Below are 20,524 nucleotides of genomic sequence, written 5' to 3' on the forward strand. Positions count from 1 at the left end.
TAATAACTCAGGTGTGAAGCAGATGCATTATCATTTTGTCTATTATAGCGCAAGAATCTGAGTTACTTACATGAGGTCATGAGGGTTGCAGGAGCAGAGCCAGGTTAGGATACCTGGTGTCCCATCCCCAGGCCCACCTTTCTGTCACTTCCCAGCTTTGCCTCTTGATCACCCGAATCAGTGAACACTCCCTGACCATCTATTCTCCGGAGGGCCTGAGCCAGGCATGTGAGTGGGCCACAAAGGCACACAGGACAGAGCTCTTGGCCTCAGAGAGCTTTCAGGCTTGGTGGGTAAATATGCCAGCCAGGCACACATGGCTACAATATGAAGCTCTGTAGGGTGAGCAGCATGTGACAGGCACAGGCAACAATGCTCTCGGCCCTTCAGACTGGAACAGCCAGTAAGAACAAAAAATGAAGGCGTCGCAACTGCTGGAACTCCCACCCTCCCAAGCCCACAGGTGCTGAACCATAAGCTGTGGGCTCTAATACTAATAGTTATGAAGCTGCAGGCTCTAATAGTCTGCTGCCTATACACACACACACACACACACAGACACACACACACACTCAGAACAGGGACTAAGACCAAACACACCAGGCCCACCACCCTGTTTTTGGAAGTCAACACCCACGGTGAAGGCTCCCAGTGCCCAGACTGCTGTTCTCTACCAACCATCACCATTTAGAGTTCTTTATTTGCTTATTCTTAACCCAATTCTCTGCACCACCTTCACCTCCCAGTCCCTCCCATTGTGCTTTCCAGAACTGTCCCCCATCTGGCCACCCCAACTCTGTTTAGGACACCACTTACCTTTGTCCGTCTCAGGTGGTGGTGGTGTAGTCCCCCCAGCCCACAAACCTCAGGATGAGGGGGTGGGTGTAGCAACACACATTCTAGCCCTCCAACTACAGGAAGTGGAAAGTGTAAAAAACCTTTTTTAAAGCTCCATTTCCTAGACCTTCTCAAAGCCAGGGTGCAGATGCATGCCTTGGCTCTGTCAATCAGAGGCACCCACGGGACACCTGGAGGTAGACGTGAGTCAAGTCACCTGGAGGTGAGTCGAGGTCCTCTGGCAAGTACTGTGAAGGGAGAGTCTGAGGCAGCTGTGGAAGTTTCTGGCGTCCAGTCCCCTCACAAGGGCAGAGCAGCAGGTAGTGGGGGCATTTCTTCTGACTGTGTTGCCCGCAGCGCTCTAAGATCCAAGCTCAGCTCTGTGGCACTCCCAGATTAGCCAGTGAATTCCACTCTCTGCAACTAAGAACCCTGACCCACCCACTTGTTCATTCACTGTACAGATATTTATTGAGCACCAACTTTGTGCCAGGCACTTTTCAAGGTGCTGAGAGTCCAGCAGTGAATAAGACAGACATAATCCCTGACCTCAGGAGGCTCACACTCGAGGTGAGAGGAGGACTGACAACAGACAAAAGACATTAAGTCTAACATACAGCACAGTAGTGATAGGTTTGGTTCCTGCTTCCTATCTCTCTTTCAAGTTTCTCTCTGTTGCTGCAACTAAGGCTGAAAGAAAAATCCCATCCCCCATAGGGTGACAAATTATCTCTGCTTTGCTCATTTTTCTGCACCAGACTTTGTGTTATGCCAAGCCCTCCATCTCCACAGTCCACAAACTATGGTGTACATGAAATATAACTTTATTGGTGCTAACGCATTCTAGTTGAAGTCCCCATGTCACCAGATGACCACACCTTCCCCTTACCCCAAAGTTGGATCTCAGTTCTAGGGGGCAAGGATGTCTTACCAAGGCAGTGGAGTTAGGCAAGGGGCGTGGCTTCTGGTTGATGTCTGTCATCTGTCTGCACTGACACCACGGAGAGGTCCATTGTCCCAAGGTCCCTGGTTATGCGAGGGCTCCCCATGCGCTTGTCTGCACAAGTCTCTGGTTCAGTGGCTCTCTCTGTCACATTGGGGCCTCAGGGACATGCAAACCTCTACCATGGCTACCTGGCGCCCTCACTGTCCAAGACATTACAGCATCATTCCCCCATCTGGGTTCTGGCTGCCTCCCTGTAGCCCTTTCAGTGAGGGAGACATCAACTCCTTCTCTTCTCAGATCCCACAAACCTCTCCACACTTAGTCTAGCCAAACAGAACACAGGTCGTCTTCCTTCTTCCTCCTCAGTTAGCGAAGCGGGTATGGGAAGAGGATCTGTTACTCCAATTTAGGTTTTCTCCCAAATGTTTCATGCATGCCAATAATTCATTCCTTTCCTGAAAGGGCCTAGGCTTCTGGAATCAGAAGAGAGCATTTCCATCCCTCTCCACCTCACCCCTAGGGTTTCTGCTGTCCTGATCTCCCCTGAGGCAGTGAGCCTGGAGCAGTTTAACTTATTGAAATGGCATAGAGGAGAAAAGAATCATAAAGAAATACATGATAGAGGAAGGAAGGTGGGAAGAAACAGCTAATATTTTTAAAATATCACTTGACAGACAATAAGATACAGCATAAGAACTGCAAGAAGATAGTAAAAGAATGAAGACATGGAAAGGAAAATAAAAGAAAGATGATACTGCTGCGTGCATCCATTCATCATTCTGTGGCAGGCTGTTTTGGGGACTGAATGAAATTTGAAATAATCAAATTGCTTGTTTTTTCATTTAGGAGCCTGCTTTTTCCTAATCAAAAGACTGCTCAAAAGAAGGAAAATTGCAGACCAATATCACTGATGAACATAGATGCAAAAATCCTCTACAAAATATTGGCAAACCAAATACAGCAATACATTAAAAGGAAGATACACCACGATAAAGTGGCATTTATACCACAGACACAGAGATGGTTCAACATCTGCAAACCAATCAATGTGCTACATCACATTAACAAAATGAGGAATAAAAACCACGTGATCATCTCAATAAATGCAGAGAAAGCATTAGAAAAGATATAACATCCATTTATGACAAAAATTCTAAATAAAGTGGGTATTGAAGGAAAGTACCTCAACATAATAAAGGCCATATATGACAAACACATAGTGAACATCATATTCAACTGTGAAAAACTGAAAGCCATCCCTCTGAGACCAGGAACAAGATAAAGGCGCCCACTCTCACCACTCTTACTCAACATAGTACTGGAGGTTTTGGCCAGAGCAATTAAGCAAGAAAAAGAAATAAAAGGTATCCAAGTTGGCAAGGAAGAAGTGAAACTCTCACTATTTGCACACTACAGCAAAGTTGCAGGGTACAAAATCAATTTACAAAAATCACTTGCATTTCTATACACTAATAACAAACTAGCAGAAACAGAAGTCAAGAATATAATCCCACTTACAATCGCAACAAAAAGAATAAAATATCTTGGAATAAATTTAACCAAGGAGGTGAAAGACTTATACAAGGAAAGCTGTAAGACATTATGGAAAGAAATGAATGATGACATAAAGAAATGGAATGATATTCCATGCACATGGATCGGAAGGATAAACATAGTTAAAATGTCCATACTACCTAAAGCAATCTACAGATTCAATGCAATCCAATCAGAATCCCAATGACATTCTTCACAGAAATAGAACAAAGAATCCCAAAATTCACATAGGGCAACAAAAGATCCCGAATAGCTAAAGCAATCCTGAGAAAAAAGAATGAAGCTGGGGGCATCACAATCCCTGACTTCAAAATGTACTACAAAGCTATGGTAATCAAAACAGCACCGTACTGGTACAAAAACAGGCACAAAGATCAATGGAACAGAATGAAAGCCCAGAAATAAAACCACACATCTACGGACAGCTAACCTTTGACAAAGGAGCCAAGAACATACAATGGAGAAAGGAAAGTCTCTCCAATAAATGGTGTGGGGAAAACTGGACAACCACACGCAAAAGAATGAAGTAGATCATTATCTTTTGCCCTACACAAAAATTAACCCAAAATGGATTAAAGGCTTGAAGGTAAGACATGAAATTACAAAACTCCTAGAAGAAAATATAGGCCGTACATTCTTTGACACCGGTCTTAGAAGCATCTTTTCAAATACTACGTCTACACAAACAATGGACACAAAAGAAAAAATAAACAAGTGGGACTTCATCAAACTAAAGAGCTTCTGCAAGGCAAAGGAAATCACGAACAAAATGAAAAGACAACTCACCAACCAGGAGAAAATATTTGCAAATCATATATCAAACAAGGGGTTAATCTCCAAAATATATAAAGAACTCAACAATAAAAAAACAAACAACCTGATAAAAAAAAAAATGGGCAGAGGATATGAACAGACATTTTTCCAAAGAAGATATATAGATGGCCAATGGGCACATGAAAACATGTTCAACATAACTAATCATTAGGGAAATGCAAATCAAAACTACAATGAGATATCACCTTATACCCATTAGAATGGCTATAATTTCCAAGACAAAAAATAACAAATGTTGGAGAGGGTGTGGAGAAAAGGAAACTCTCATGCACTGCTGGTGGGAATGCAAACTGGTGCAGTCACTAGGGAAAATAATATGGAGATTCCTCAAAAAATTAAAAATAGAAATACCATATGATCCAGCTATCCCACTACTGGGTATTTATCCAAAGAATTGAAATCAACAATTCAAAGAGACTTATGCACCCCTATGTTCACTGCAGCACTATCACAATAGCCAAGTCGTGGAAGTAACACAAGGGCCCATTGACTTCTGAATGGATAAAGATGATGTGGTATATATATACAATGGAATACTACTTGGCCATAAAAAATACAAAATCATCCCAATTGCAACAACATGGATGGACCATGAGGGTATTATGTTAAGTGAAATAAGCCAGACAGAGAAAGACAAACACTACATGATTTCACTCATATGTGGAAGATAAACCAACACACAGACAAAGAGAATAGATTAGTGGTTAACAGAGGTGAAGGGGGTGGGGGTGGGCACAAGGGGTAAAGGGGCACATATATGGTGACTGACAAATAACAATGTACAACTGCAATTTCACAATGTTATAAACTACTATGATCTCAATAAAATAAAAATAAAAAATCATTTCTGGGGCTGGCCTCGTGGCCTAGTGGTTAAGTTTGGCACACTCTGTTTCGGCAGCCCAGGTTCAGTTCCTGGGCACAGACCTACACCACTCATCAGCAGCCATGCTGTGGCAGTGACCTACATATACAACAGAGGAAGACTGGCACAAATGTTAGCTCAGGGTGAATCTTCCTCAGAAAAAAAAAATTCCAAAGATTTTTGTCTGAAAAGATTAGTAAAACTAACAAACTTCCGGCAAGGTTGAAAAGACACAGAGAGACAAAGAGAAACAGAATGAGAGAGATCAAATAAAAATATTCAGAGATGAAAAGAGAGGGGAATCTATAGACAGAGTCATGAAATAAAATAGATAGAAAACTATAAACATTTTTATGACAATATTTTTGAAATCTTAGAAAGCTATAAGAATATATTATGCCAATATGATTCCAGAAATAGTAAAAACCCAAACAGAACTATAATCATTAAAATATTTGGTTTTTAGAGCTTAACAATAAAAAAGCAATTAAATGAAAAAAAAAAAAGACTGCTCAAGCCATGTTATAGATATAGCTGAAGATAAGAACCAAAATGTGCTGTGTCAGGAATAGTATTTCAGATATATGTACTTTTCCTTTAAAAAGGAGGAATGATATGATGTGGGAGAGGATGTGTGGGGAGAAAAATGACTTCTGTATCAAGGAAAAGCTGCTCAGAGTCAAATCACAAGAAAGAGAACCAGACACAGGTGGATCAGCTTCAAGGGGCCACAATGAAGGAAGACATTCAACCAAAATGGCAAAATCTTTCCAAAGGAATACAGAAAAGCAACTCAACATTGTAGGAAAGTGAAGGCTGAAAATGAAGCTTTCAACAGAAACAGAACAGAAAAGACCACAAGAAGAGAGAGAGATCAAGCAAGAAGGAGCCACAATAGAAAAGCAGCAGTAAGTCACTGCAGAGAAAAGAAGTACATATTTATAAGTAATATATTCAAGGAGCACATTCCAAAAACAAGTTTGCTATTACCAAAACAAGTTTTTGGTAAGCCAGTATATGTGATAAACCTTAATCCTTCATTAATCATTTGCCAAGTAGATATTTTGAGAATTGACTAAAGCCCCTGATTGAGAGCCAAGATTCTAACTTAGCCTCTGACCTCAAACCCAAGCTCTTCACACCATGTCCCACTATCCTCCTGAAACAAATGAAAGAGGTGAAATAAGTAGCCAAACAGGAAATCAAACAGGGCCTAGTGAAAATTAATGAACAGAAACCTCATTTAAAATGCAGTTGAGAGGCCAAAAAGGGGAGCTCGTATGCCCTCTGATGATGGCAGAGCCCACTGGGAAGAAGAAAGGCTTCCTCTTCTTGCCCAGCACCAGCTCAGCCAATGAGAGACTGTCACAGCTCAGCCAACAAAAAGCCACCACCCTTGGGACTCCCAGTCTCCTCAATGGACTCTGTTTACAATAGCCCTCCCAATTTCCTCTTCCCCTCTATAAAGGAGCTTCTCCTCTCCTTGCAGCTTGGGACTTGCACATGATTTGCCACGGCTGCCAATCCCAAACTGCAATTCTTTGTCGATCCTGAATAAACCCATTTTTGCTGGAGAAGTAACTCGTTGTCTATTTGTTAAGGTCAACATTTGGTGGCCCATAAAGGGATCCAGAGAAGATCCCCAGTGACTCTGAGGCTGGTGATAAAAGAGGTGTGGTACCCACAAAACAGTCCATCAAGCTTGCTGCTTTTCTCACTGACTCTGGAGTTTGAGGGTAAGTCTTTCTCCAGATGTGAGCTTCTACCCTCCTTGTATTTTGAGGTCCTCCAGGTTCTATTCAGGATCTGTTTTAAGGTTTTCTCCTTTTCTGGTTAAGGCCTTGTTTTGTCTGTGACTACTTACTTGGCACTTCGGCCTGACTCTTCTGAATCAGGATGTTCCATTGGAACTGGCTGCTCAGCCTTCAGTCCAATTTCTTTGGAATCAGACTGACCCCTTTTGAACCAAGCTGTTCTATTAGAACTGTGCTGTTCAGCCTTCATCCTGACTCCTTTGGGATTAAGCTGTTCCCTTAGAACTGTGCTAGTACTAAGCCTGCAGGCTGATTGAGCTGTTCAAGCTGTTTGAAAACTATTCTTTTACTCTAAAGAAAAACCTCTGAAAAATGGGATCCCAGTTATCTCAATATTTTGAGGGTGCCCCCTTCTACAGGGACCCTGGCCAATTTTATTCTTAAAAACTACAGTCATTGCTCATGTGCATTTCTAACTAAATGACCAATTTAACCAAAAGTAATTTAGAATGCCAATGGCCATTATGGGGAACTTTTGAACTCCCAAACTTACTTTTCTCAAAACTTAATTGGACAATTGTAGCTCTGTAATTTCCAAGAATGAACGGAATGTCTATTCTGAGACTTCTAAACATTATCAGGAGTCTAAAATTGCCTCTTTACACAATAAAATTTTAAGATTAACTGAGGCAAACAAATGATTAAAAAAAGATAAAATGGCTTTCGAAGCTTCCTGTTCCTCTCCCCTGCTCCTCAAGCTCAGGCCTTGCCTCAGTGCCATCTTCCTCCTTCCCTTCTCTACCATCTACACCTCCTCTACAACCTCAGTTCCCCCATACTAAATCTCTCACCGAACTTCCCTCTTTCCCTGAACCTCTCCCCACTTCCTCTTCCTCTGAACCTATCAGAACCTGTCCCTTTAAAATGAAGCCTTCTGAAGATCCAAAGCCTAAACCCTTAATTTCTTATATTTCCTGGACTAAAGCTGAACTGTGAGCCACAGTCAAAGATTTTCCCAAAGTAACCAAAGATCCTCAGAGATTTGCTGAGGAATTTAATACAGTCACTCAACTTATCAACCCGTTTTCTCTGACTTATATCAGCTAGTTCATATGCTTGTTGGTGAAGGCCAGGCCCGGCATTGGATGAAAACTGCTAATTGTGAAAATCCTGAAAAGTCTCTAGAATTACAACCAGGAGACTAACCCACTGACCTGTTGTATGATCAGGCTCAAACAATTGCTAGACAACTTCACTGGGCAATTCCCAGGGCTTTCCCAAAGCCTATTGATTGTAACAAAATTCAAGCTTGTGCACAAAAACCCGATGAACCTGTTCATAACTATTACAATCGACTTCAGATTATTTTTAAAGGAAATTCTGGTCTTGTTTCAGATGTTGGTTCCACCTGGGTAGCTGGGCTGAACAGGACCTTTCCCTTCTAATAAAGAGGACCAGGATGGAATAGGAAACTATGTACACACCAGACTTAGTTAATGTGACAAACCCAGCTCTCTCACACCCTAGATGAGTCACCTAAAAGAAAGACTGCTAAAATTCTTAATCTTCAACTCCAGCAAATGAAGGCCCCTAAACAAAACCACAATTCTCCTAGTTTCTGTTATTATTGCAAAGAGCTAGGACATTGGAAAAGAGACTGTGACATATTTAAGCATTTCAGGCAACTTCAGCCCTCTAATCAGCCTTTCCAATGTACTCCAAACCCCTAATGACAGGGCTCTGAGGAACGACAGGGCTCTGCCCAGTCCTCACTCTTAATCGGCTTGGAGAAGCATTTCTCCAGATCAGAGATGAATCTCTTTCTGACACCAGAGCCATCCTCTCAGTGCTCAACTCCACTCATAAAGCAGCCCTGCCGCGGAGGATTAAGACAGTTCAAATACTGGGGATTTCTAATAAACCTCAGCAGGTTCTTGTCTCTGAACCTGGACCCTTTTGTTTAGGCCCTTTGAGAGACACACATCCTTTTCTCCCTAGTTTCTCCATCCCTATTTACTTATTAGGCTGAGACTTCTTGGAAAAGTACCATGCCAGAATTTCTTTTCCTCAAAAGGGAGAAATAATTCTAGAATTTAACAGTTGTAAAAAAGTGAATTAAATGACCCTTTGACATCTCTTATTTGCTCCATCTCTAACATTCCTAGAGCTGATTCTGGAAACACTGATCATTTGTCCCTACTGAATCAGCCACCACCCTCCTTATGGACAAAATCTCCAACTGATAATGGTAAAGTTCACCATGCACCTTCCGTCAAAATTCAAATGGATCCCTCAAAATCTCTCCCTTGAATTAATCAATGCCCTATAATTAAGAAGCCCTTTGAGGTATAAAGCTCTTGAATTACGACAGAGGGTTACAAGGCTCAAGGCCTCCTTATTCCCTGTAATACTCGTATTTTACCTGTGAGAAAACCCAAGGACCAGGGGTAGAGATTTGTCCAGGACGTCCAAGCAATAACCAACATTGTTCTCTCTCAACACCCGGTTGCTCCCAGCCCTCATACATTACAGACATCCATTTCCACTGGAAACAAATTGATTTACGCAGCGCATTCTTCAGCATTGCAGTGGATGAAGCTAGCCAATACCTCTTTGCCTTCACTTGGGAAGGAAAATAACTCACCTGGACAGTAGCCTAGGGTTTTAGTGAGAGCCCTTCTTATTTCTCACAGGTCCTGAAGGCGCTCTGGATAATACAAGGTCCCCTAGCGGCTCACTTGGCTGCGATATGTGAATGGTTTGCTTCTTTGTTTTCCCTCCGAAGTCTCCTCAGGAAGACAGCATCCACTTGCAAAAGCTTTTAGCCTTAAAGGGACATAAGGTCGCCAAAGAGAAATTGCAGTCTGCCTAAACCCAGTTTTGATACGTAGAGTATCTGAAATCAGAACAAGGCTAAATCTAGATTGAGGCATGCTTCATGGTGTACTAAGTTTCCCAAAACCCAGAACTAAGTGCCAGCTGCGAGGCTTTCTCAGGCTACTTGGTTATTGCCGAAACTGGATTCCAAACGTCTCTCTTACCGTCAAACCTCTGTATGTTTTACTAAAGAACAACAAAACCGACTCAATTTTACGGGAAGAACTAGTGACACAGCCTTTAAGGCCTTAAAGGAGAGTCTGATGAAACCACCTGCCCTTGGACATACCAACGATCAGATTCCATTTTTCCTTTTTGTATATGAAAAGGAGGGGAATGCCCTTGGGGTACTCATGCAAAAACACAGGGACCACCGCTGATCCCTAGGCTACCAGAGGCAGCAACTGGGCCCTGTGGCACAGGGATAACCCTTTGCCTTAGAGCCATTACTATCACCGCCCTTTTGGTTAAGGCCATGGAGAAAATCATTGCGGAACCTCCTTTAACCATTTCTGTAGCTCGTGCAGTAGAAGCCCTCCTGAATTCTCATCACACTCAACATTTTCCAGTTAGCCGCCTCACCTACGAAATCCCTTTGTTAACCGCTCCTCACATAACTCTTTAACGTTGTGATAACCTTAATACTATTACTCTTCTCCCCTCCATGACCAACAGTCCTTCATGACTGCTTCACGCGTACCGATCACCTCCTGACCCCTCATGATGATCTGCAGGAAACTCCGTTGGGTATCGCCAACTTCTCCTGGTTCACTGATGGTTCCTACTTTTAAAAGGTGACAATGGCAAATATTGTGCTGGCTATTGCCACACCTTTTGATACGAGTGAGGCAGCAGCTTTACCTATGGCTACTTCAGCCCAACAGGCTGAATTATACGTTCTTACACAAGTTTGTACTTTAGTCAAGGGCCAACCTTTACACTGATGGTAGAGATGCTTTTAGAGTAGCTCATGATTTTGGAATGCTGTGGAAGTAATGTGGCTTCCTTACTTCCAGTGAAAATAAAATTCAAAATGGCCTCTATGTTCAGAAATTATTGGATGCTATACTTTACCTGCTGCTTTAGCTATTATTAAGGTCCTGGGGCATTCTAAACTTGACTCTGGAAGCTAAGGGAAATTACCTTGCTGATACTTCTGCAAGGAATGCTACCCTTAAAGGAACCAAGAGCAACCAAGCCTCTGTCACAGTCCAAAGGGATATTTCCCCAAATGATAACTTAGAAAAACTGACTAGAGAAGCCTAACAATTGGTCTCAGAAAAGGAAAAACAAGAGTGAAAATTCAACAATTGTTGGTTTGATAAAAAGAGAAAGCTCTGGTTTGGACCAAATAACAACCCAGTCCTACCGGAGACGCTAAATTTCCACCCCTAACCACTGTACCTGCATTTAACCATTGGTCTACTGACAAAGTGATAGTATTCATGAATCAATATTGGTGGGGAAATATTAACAAGGCCACAAAAAGTGCCTACCTCACTTGTCCCACTTATCCAAAATACAACGCAGGGAAGCCTGTTCCTACTGCTCCTGGACATTTTTAACTGCCTAATGGACTATTCAAGGTTGGACACACAGATTTCCTACAACTTCCCCATCTCATGGAGATAAATACGTTTTAGCCATGGTCTGCATGTTTTCTCACTGGACTCAAGCTTTTCCTTGCAGACAGGCTCCTGCCTGTTCTGTGGTTAATGTCCTTTTGGAAAAGATTATCCCTACTTGGGGAACTCCTCTCAAGCTTCATAGTGACCAAAGAACCCATTTTACTGCTCTGGCACTTCAACAAGACTGTGCTGTTTGGCCAGTTTTACAACACTTTCACTGCACTTACCACCCTCAATCCCCTGGTTCAGTTGAACCCACTAAGAGCATTATTAAGACTCAATTTGCAAAATTTATAGAAACCCTCCAAATACCTTGGCCAACAGCATTGCCATTGGTCCTTCTAAATCTCAGATCCACCCCCTTTGGAACTCATAAGCTCTCACGTTTGAGACAGTCACAGGATGCCCAAAGCACTTGTCTCATGCCTCTTTTGACTGACAGCTGATAAAAGGAGATATACTCCAATATTGTAAAGGCCTAATTGCTTCTATTAGAGCAATCTTTCTCTAGAGAGACAAAGACCTTAAGAATCATACGTTGCAACCTGGAGATTTTGTCTATCGGAAAAGACACCTCCAGAAGGACTGTCTGCAACTTTTGCTGGTAAGGTGCCTATCAGGTACTGCTAACTAACCCTTGTGCTGCAAAACTCCAGGAAACAGACTCGTGGATTCCCATGACACACCTACAGATAGCACCAACCCAACCCCTCAGTGGACCTGCACATCATCTGGTGACCTGAAAGTAGATTTCCCAGAATTGAAACAGAACCAAAAGCAAACAAACAACAACAAAAGACTCACACCCAGTTAAATGTGAATTGAGCATGCAATATTTGGGACATACCTATACTAAAAAAATACTGGTTGTTTATCTGAAATTTACATTTAACTGGGCATCCAGTATTTCACCTGGCAATCGTACTCCCCGGGCCACGTTCAATGAGACCACACACAAGGTTTCTTGGCCATTTTGCATTTTTCAGAAACATTAAACGGACAGACTTGGCATTTTTAAAAGTTCGATTTCGGATTCTCTTTGGAAACGTGTCCTCGCCCCATCCCGGCCTACCTCCATTGCCCGCACGCGGGTCGTCGCGGGGAGACTGGCGCAGGCGCAGAGTGGCCCTCTGGCTGGCTAGTCGCCATCTGAAGCCGCGCGGGAAGGGCCCGCGCAGGCGCAGAGAGGCCGGCGGGGCTGTGGCGGCGTGGTCCCCGGCCGCCTGAGGCGCCGAGGGCGAGCACCTGTCGCCTCAGCGGAGCTGCCAGCGCCCCGCTCCCCCCGCCGCCCCGGCGTCTATTTATATCGCTCGGCCGGAGCAGGCCCATATTGGGCAGTGCGGCTCCGTCAGGCCCGCGCCCTCCGCCCCCGAGCGTCAGGCGGCCTGCAGGCCAGGGCGGGCGCCATCGCGGGCGGCCCCTGCGGAGCGAGCGGGGCCGGGCCTCGGGCCGGGGGCGGCAGCTCCGTGAGTACAGCAGGAGCGTGGGCCCCTCGAAAGCCTCGTCTTGGTTCCGGGGCCGGGCGCGGGGTGGGGCGGCGCCGGGCTGGGCTGGGGGCCCGCAGTCCCTCGGCGCTCGGCCCGCCGTGCCTCCGCGCAGACCATCTCTGCCCAGCCGGGGCGGCTCGCTGCCCTCGGGCGCGTCCTTGGGCTGGCAGCGTTCGCAGTGTTCCCACTCCCCGAATTCTCCCGCCCCGTTATCGTTTCCCACTCCCGCCGCTGGAAGCGCCGTTACTTAGGGGCGCTTCTGCCTTTCTGTTCCCGGGGGGCCTCCTGGAACCTGGAGGAGTGCCTGGCGCTGTAAAAAGCGGCAGTAAACAGCGAACGCGTCCCCGGGCAACTGTCTTAACTTTAAGGCAAGAAATAGAATTGCCGTGCATTTCCTCCCACGTGATTCTTCGGAGGAACTAAGGAGCTATAACGCATATTGAGGCACCTCGAAAAGTATAAAGCATGGTGAGAACGCAAAACTTTGTGAATTCCTCAAAGGAAACTTGCCTTATTTAGCTTTATCATCCCCACGCCTGGCCGTTATTAAACGCCTAGGATGTGGGATAGGTTATTACTTTTAAATGAATCAGGTATTTGCCCGCACTAGCCAGGGACTCAGTGCATTTAGGGTGATGCAGAGTGCATTTAGGGTGATGAGCCATTTTCTGCCAGTGTCTGCACAAGATGGTGATGCGGAAACAAAATAGGATATGGTGATGTAATGGTAAAAACCAGGGGTCACAGACTTAAATGGCTGTAGGATACGTAAAGGGGCGGGAGTGAGAAGAGCAGTAGCATCAGAAGAAGTATAAATGATGACTGCGGCTTAGGTCTCTAGAAGAGAGGATAATGGGAGCTGGGGAAGGGGGAACAGGTGTGCCATCTGAGAGGCGGCACCTGGCCACTCAGATTCTGCACGCTGTTGTCTCCATGGGAATTAAGGGTCCACTGCTGCCATATCTTCTGGTTTTTTTTCAATAGATGACGAAATGATTCAGCCTTGCATGTTGACAACTAATTTACAAGGAAAAAAAAAAGTGTGAGTAGCCAATTTGCAATCTCTGGCCTAAGTGAAGCCAGTAGCATGGCTTCAGTTCTCTAAGAATGGGGGCCAAACTTCTGAGAGCACATGGTGACTGGGAATTAGTTTTGAGGGTAGGGTGAGAAGTGGGTGTCACAATGCATTAAGCTATAGGCACGGAAATCAACTTAATGATTCTGGGTACTTTATTTGACTTGGATAAAGGGATAGCAACTTGCAGCATCAAGCACAATTTTTATATGTAGGAAAAAAATCTTCAAGATAGTGGTTTATTAACATGTATATAACCTAAAAGAAAAAAAAGAAAGATGTTCATGAACTTATAATTTAGAACTAATCCAAGCCTTCATTTAATTGCACAAACTGTATTGAGTAACTCTTATGTGCCAGGCATCATCACAGACAAATTTTAAGAATACAGAAATGATTAAGACATGAGTCCCCTACCCTCCATGTGCTCTCACAGAAAGGGGAGGCAGCATATGTGTAAGTAAATTGTGGTAACAGCAGAGCAACAACCACTATGTTCAAGATACAAGAGAGGAGGGGCAGGCAAGGCTCGCTGAGGAAGTGATGTTTGAGCTGCATTTTGAAGAGCCAGTTACATTTTCTCAGGTGGGAGAGGAAGAAGGCTATTCCAGACGTAGAGGACAGCATGTGTAAAGGCCTGGATGCACTAGAATTGTTCGTGCTTCAGTACTACTAAAAGATTGAAAAATACAAGGAAGAGGAGTCAGGAGCTGAGGCAGGAAAGGTTGGGAGGTACATGATGTGAAGGGCCTTGTAATGCCTGATGAGGGATAGTGTTGGTGAAAATAGGCTCAGGATAATTTTTTTAATGTGAGTTAATGGTTTTATACATGATATATTGGCATTGGGACATCAGTTTCTGATATCATAATGTTGACGTTCCTTGGGTTGCCCGTCCAAGTCTATTGAATGGAGTCTTAACGGAGTGGAATTTAGGAGCCTGTCCTAGTCATTTCTCAGGTCTCCACTTTTTTCATCAATAAAATTCAAGGCTTTGATGTTTATCAGCTCTATCAGATCATGTTATAACCTACTTGCCATACTGAACATGTCTATGGGGAAAAAATGCATACCAATTCAGGAATCTAGTAACTTTTTCCTACCACAAAGCAGGAGTAGGAAGGAATTGTTTCTGCCTTTCCCCCTCATAGAGGCTGATGCCAGGAAATTGCGGAGGGAGGGCTACAGCCGCAAGTTTTCAAAGCAGTTCTCATTCAGACTGGATAAGTAGGTTGTGAGCTTTCGTATTTTCCAATGCTTATAAATTGTTCTGCCTACACTTTGAGAGTTAAAAAGAAAATTCATAATGGGTCTATGTATCCTCTCTCTATATATAATATGCACAGACATAGTTTGCAGTGGGTTAGATTTTCAAAAGATAACACAATTTTTTATTTTAATATAATTTCAAACTTACAGAAAAGTTCTAAGAATAGTACAAAAAACTCCTATATACTTTTACCAGATTCATCAGTTGTTTATATTTACTGTCAGAATATATCATCATTTGCTGTATTAGAATATATAATATTGTTTTGCATATTTTAAATATGATATCAATGGTGTGCAGCATCTATTCTTCTGTCTTTTTCGTACATTATTGTGTTTGTCAAATTCATCCATGTTGATACTTGTAGTCCTAGTTTATTCATTTTTTTCTGTACAATATTCTGTTGAATGAATATACTACAGTCTATCTGTTCTCCTGTTAATGGGTATTTAGGTTTTTTCCAAATTTTTGCTATTTCAAACAGTGCTGCCATGAATTTAAACTAATTTTAACTTCAAAACATGAAGAGTTTTCGTAGAAAAGAAGACATGGTCGTGTATCAATCATTACTTTGAAAAATTAGCAACTTTAAAGATAATATAAAGATGATAAAATTGAATATTATAAAACATTGTCAGTTTAAGTAAATTAACATTTTATTCCACGTTAAAATCTATAGCGGTCCATTTTTCAAAACGCTGTAATGGATTTGGGTATAACTGCATTTTGGGTTTGCAAAGTAATTAGGCTTTATTCTTGTGATTTATATTTATCTTTGCTACTCATTTTTCTCCATTATTACGGGTACTATTAATATGAATGCATCAATTCAATCTTCTATAAATTGGAGCAGAGAATAACTTGCCATTGATATCATTGAGAACATTTGTACAATTTTGTTTTGCTGATGAAAGGAGAATGCCTTCTATGCCCTCATTACAAGAAAAAGTTGCTGTCAGCTCTCTTTTTATTTATGAGCTGTGTCTGTCCCCACAAGCAGTTGTATATGTACCCAAACATTGTTATTATTTGAAATTTATTTGTACAGGTGTATCCTTCTTCAACTTTACCAAGCAAATTTTACCAAGCAAATTATGTATTGTAAATGCGTGTCCTTATTTAATTCTCCCAGCTATTCTTTATAATTCTCAAAACTAATCCCAGGTGGGAAAACTGAAAGAGGCTGAGAAACTTGCTCATGTTGCTAAATGGAGGAGCAAGGATTCAAACCCAGGCCTCAGTAACTCAAGCCGAAGACCCTATTCCTAGACTCTGAGTGACACTGTGCTACACCACTGTAAAGTGACAATAATTTCCTTTTATTGAGCACTTGGATGCCAAGGACTGATCTGACTACTTTACATTATCCCCATTTCACGGATGAAGAAGCCAAGGTTTAGAAAGGTTATATAATTTCAAGATTACAGCAAGTGGCTAAACTGAGATTCAAAGCCAGGGCTGTCTCACTTCAAAGCCCCCGTCTGCAATGCCAGTGCCTTCCCTGCACCTTCTATGTATGAGAAACAATGTGGAGAATGGTTTTTGAAGTGTGGTGGCTGATTTAACTGCCTAGGTCGTTTTCAGGATTTCCATCAGTAAATTCATTTGGTCTGAATTTATAGCCTAAATTAGAGTAGCTTCGAGGAGTTGTATGAAAGGCAAGGAAGGAAGGGATGCTTAAATATCTGTGCACATTTCAAAAATTCTGAAATGTTCCTTCAGAATATTTGAAACAGTTATTTCTGTTTTAAAAGTATTTTTTATTGTTGAAGTCAATGTGTATGGCAGAGAAGCTGCATCCAAATAAAGTATTTATTTAAAAAATTGATTTATACTTGGGAACCCTGGGGACAGCCAGATGATCTTTTTAAATAGGAATCTCACCATTCCCCTTCTCAAAATTCTTCAACTGGATTTAAGCAGAGAAGTGGAGATTAGGCACCCAGATAGGATGTTGTCCTACTTGTAACCTAGAAAATCGATTTGTTTATGACACTAGAGCAGGAGTCAGTGACGTGCTGCTTGTTTTTGTATACTCTATGAGCTAAGAATGCATTTTATAACTTTAAATGGCTTTTCAGAATCAAAATAAGAATACTATTTTATGACATGCAAATGTATGCAATTCAAGTTTCAGTGTCCATAAAACATTTTATTGGCACACAGTCACGCTCATTTATTTATGTATTGTCTATGGCTGCTTTTGCACGATAATGGCAGAGGTGAGTCATTACAACTGAGACTGTATGACCTACAAGCCTAAAATATTTACCCTCTGGGCTTACTTTGCTGACCCTTGCACAAGAGGGAGAGGTTAAGGGTGTAGCCTTTGGAGTCAGACAGAACTGGGTTCAAGATTCAGTTCCTGCACCTATAAAATGTTGTGGCCATTAAATGAGAAGAGGTTAACTCAGAAGAGTGACTTAGTGATTGTTGCCTTCCATCAAGGAGAAATCAGGATAAGTAGAGATTTCTGTGGTTCTTTTACCTGATGGTGTAATAATAGAAAATATGAGAATGTAACAAAAGTAAAATTTTATATGACATGTAATTCCCTTAGACAATCTTTTCTCAATACTTTTGCATATGCCGCTTATACTAGTAAGGACTCTTCAGTGCAAATGACAGCAATCCCAATTCAAACTAACTTAAATAATAAAGGAATGGTTCATTTCTCAAAACTGAAAAATAGAGATATAAGGCATGTTTCAAACTCCATTGCTCTGGATTTTCTGCCTTCTTCCCTGTATTGGCTTTGTCCTCATGCTAGCTTATGGGGACATGGCTGCCACAGTTTCAGACCTCCCATCTATACAGCACGTGGACACCCCAACCATTGAACCAGAGCCCTGAGCTTCACTCTAATTAGGCCAATTTCAGATCTCATACCCATCCCTGAACCAGTCACAGTGGTGAGGGGTATGGGAGTCCACCCTACCCCAGTGGTACAAGAGAAGGCAGTTGGGTACTAGGGGAGACTCAACACTGTCCACTATAACATTGTTTGTAAGATATTACCTATAGTGTGTTTATAAAGCAAACAAGTGCATAATCTACTAGTTGTTCCATTTTTAATCTCTCTTTGAAACTAATGCCACCTGTGTTTTTATTAAAATAGCCTTATGCCAAAAAGTTCAACAAGGATAGTTTGTTTATGTCTTAAAGATAACGAAATCCTAAGGTTGTGGTCATATCATTTGGTCCCCCAGCATCTCATTTCTGTCCTAGCAACATCATGGTCAACACTTTAGGAACTAATGAGTCTAAACTGCCTGCAGTGTGTTAGATCTGGCTATCCTATCTGGAAACTGCACTTGGCCTTTTAGCACTGTGAGTGTTGGTATCCTTTGAGGGATTCTTGTATATCAGTACAAATTGAATAGTAGGAAGTTTTTAATATTTACTTCCTTGGGGCCAGCCCTGTGGCCTAGTGGTTGAGTTCAGCGGGCTCCACTTCTGTAGCCCAGGTTCAATTCCTGGGTGCAGACCTACACCACTTGGCGGCAGCCATGCTGTGGCAGTGCACATGCAAAATAAAGGAAGACTGGCACAAGTGTTAACTCAGGGACAATCTTCCTCAAGCAAAAAGAGGAATATTGGCAGTGGATGCTATCTCAGGGCGAATCTTCCTCAGCCAAAAAAAAAAAAATTGTTTCCTTATAAGAAATCTTTTATGGGGCCAGCATGATTGTGTAGTGGTTAAGTTCACACATTCCCCTTCTGTGGCCCGGAGTTCTCAGGTTCAGATCCTGGGTATGGACCTACACACTGCTCATCAAGCCATGCTGTGGCAGCATCCCACATACAAAATAGAGGAAGATTGGCACAAGTGTTAGCTCAGGGATAATCTTCCTCAAGCAAAAAGAGGACGATTGGCAACAGATGTTAGCTCAGGGCCAATCTTCCCCACCAAATAAAGCAAGCTTTTATGCTTTTCGATTCAAAGTAACAGCTGTCATCTATAAAGCTGATTGATATGTTTATGTATAAAGAAGCCTTCATAATATGATTTGGTCTGGTCATAATGTGTTGTAGGAGAGTTCAGAATATATAATGACCTCTTAATTGCTCATAATTGGATTCTCTTTGTAAAAATCTAAAACAAACAAAAGCAAAGGTTTCACTTTTAACCTGCACGCCCTATCAAAGTCTAAAGCTTTTATTAAAATAAAACAGAGCCATTAATGCTGGGAAATCTGGCAAGGAGGGTTTTATTCGTATTTCAAGTATTCAGATTCTAAGATCGACTAGTTGTTATACTTCCGCACTCTTCACCACAGTGATTTTTAGGTTTTATAGTTGCCATTATATAGTTAAACATCCCTATCATGCTTCACACTTGTTTCCTGAAATGAATTTTATCAACACTGAAAAAATTGCCATCTTTCACTGAGATAATTGAGATTTCTAATCCTTTCCAGGATTACACAAATTTAGAAAATTTATTACAGCCGACAAATTTTGCTTTCACATTGTTGAAATTAGCACCTCCCCTCCTTAACTCCTAGTCCTGAATTTTCTACCATCAACATTTATTCTTATTGCATGCTACTTACAGCCAAGTAAGAACAAGAAAGGATGACAGAGACTTGAGATCCACTCCTCACATTAAGGTTTCTGACTCTAGGAATGTCCTTCTTTAAGTCAAAACAGCTAATTAACTTCCTTGAAACATCCTGTTTCCATTCCCCTGGGGAAGGAGAAGATGTGGCAACTAGCTTAAAAAGACTTTTAATTAGACCAGTGCTTTTTAAAGCGGGAAGTCATTCAGTGTCTGCCATTATGAAATAGGGAACAAAGAGAAGCTGAGCAAGGAGGGAGGATAGAGAGATGGGATGGCTTTTGTGCATTTTTTAAGTTTAGGATGGTTTAATTTTAAGTTTCAAGTATTGTGAATTCTCAGATCAGTAGACATCTGGTTGTGCTTTCCGAAGCACTGTTTTGAATTATTTGCCCCATAGCAAAGTTTGAGCAGAATTTTAGTGGACTTTCTTTCTTCAGCCATCCTATGTGTCCCCATTGTGACTTTGTGGATTGACCATTATAACATTTGGTTGCATTTTTTGGAGAGGTCCACATAACCTTTATGGTGATATTACATCTCCTCAGAAAGAATGTTAGCTAGTGACCGTGTGTCCTCTGCCTGTGGGTCAGCTGTATTTGGTAATTGGGAATGGAATTGCAAAATATGCCCATCTTATCACTTCTCTCTTCATTCACCTTGGGAGGGAGGACTTTCCAGCCCTCCTAGAAAAATCTCTGCTGCTGATTAAGAAAATATTGCAGTGGTTAATAATTTACTGTTTATACAATCAATGACATTATTTTTAGATACAAAAGTAGTTGTCTTAAAGTTAAACTGCTCTGTTTGGAATGAATAATATTTATAAATACTGA

The 20,524-nt window shown here is 42.0% G+C and overlaps 1 protein-coding gene across 6 annotated transcripts in view; it reads left to right on the forward strand.

Annotated features, from left to right (window-relative positions):
- The first annotated feature begins 12,504 nt into the window (after positions 1 to 12,504).
- KBTBD12 (kelch repeat and BTB domain containing 12) overlaps positions 12,505 to 20,524 on the forward strand; it is a 100,414-nt gene continuing 92,394 nt past the window's right edge. For 3 of the 6 annotated variants that reach the window (XM_046685593.1, XM_046685629.1, XM_046685637.1), the window contains exon 1: positions 12,505 to 12,761. The gene's annotated coding sequence lies outside the window, so the exon portion shown is untranslated. Of the gene's footprint in view, positions 13,251 to 13,766; positions 13,825 to 20,524 lie in introns of all 6 variants that reach the window. The other 3 variants (XM_046685610.1, XM_046685620.1, XM_046685601.1) reach the window with 3 other exon arrangements.

This window comes from Equus quagga, chromosome 1 (genome assembly GCF_021613505.1).
Source record: "Equus quagga isolate Etosha38 chromosome 1, UCLA_HA_Equagga_1.0, whole genome shotgun sequence".
NCBI classification, from domain to species: Eukaryota; Metazoa; Chordata; class Mammalia; order Perissodactyla; family Equidae; genus Equus; species Equus quagga.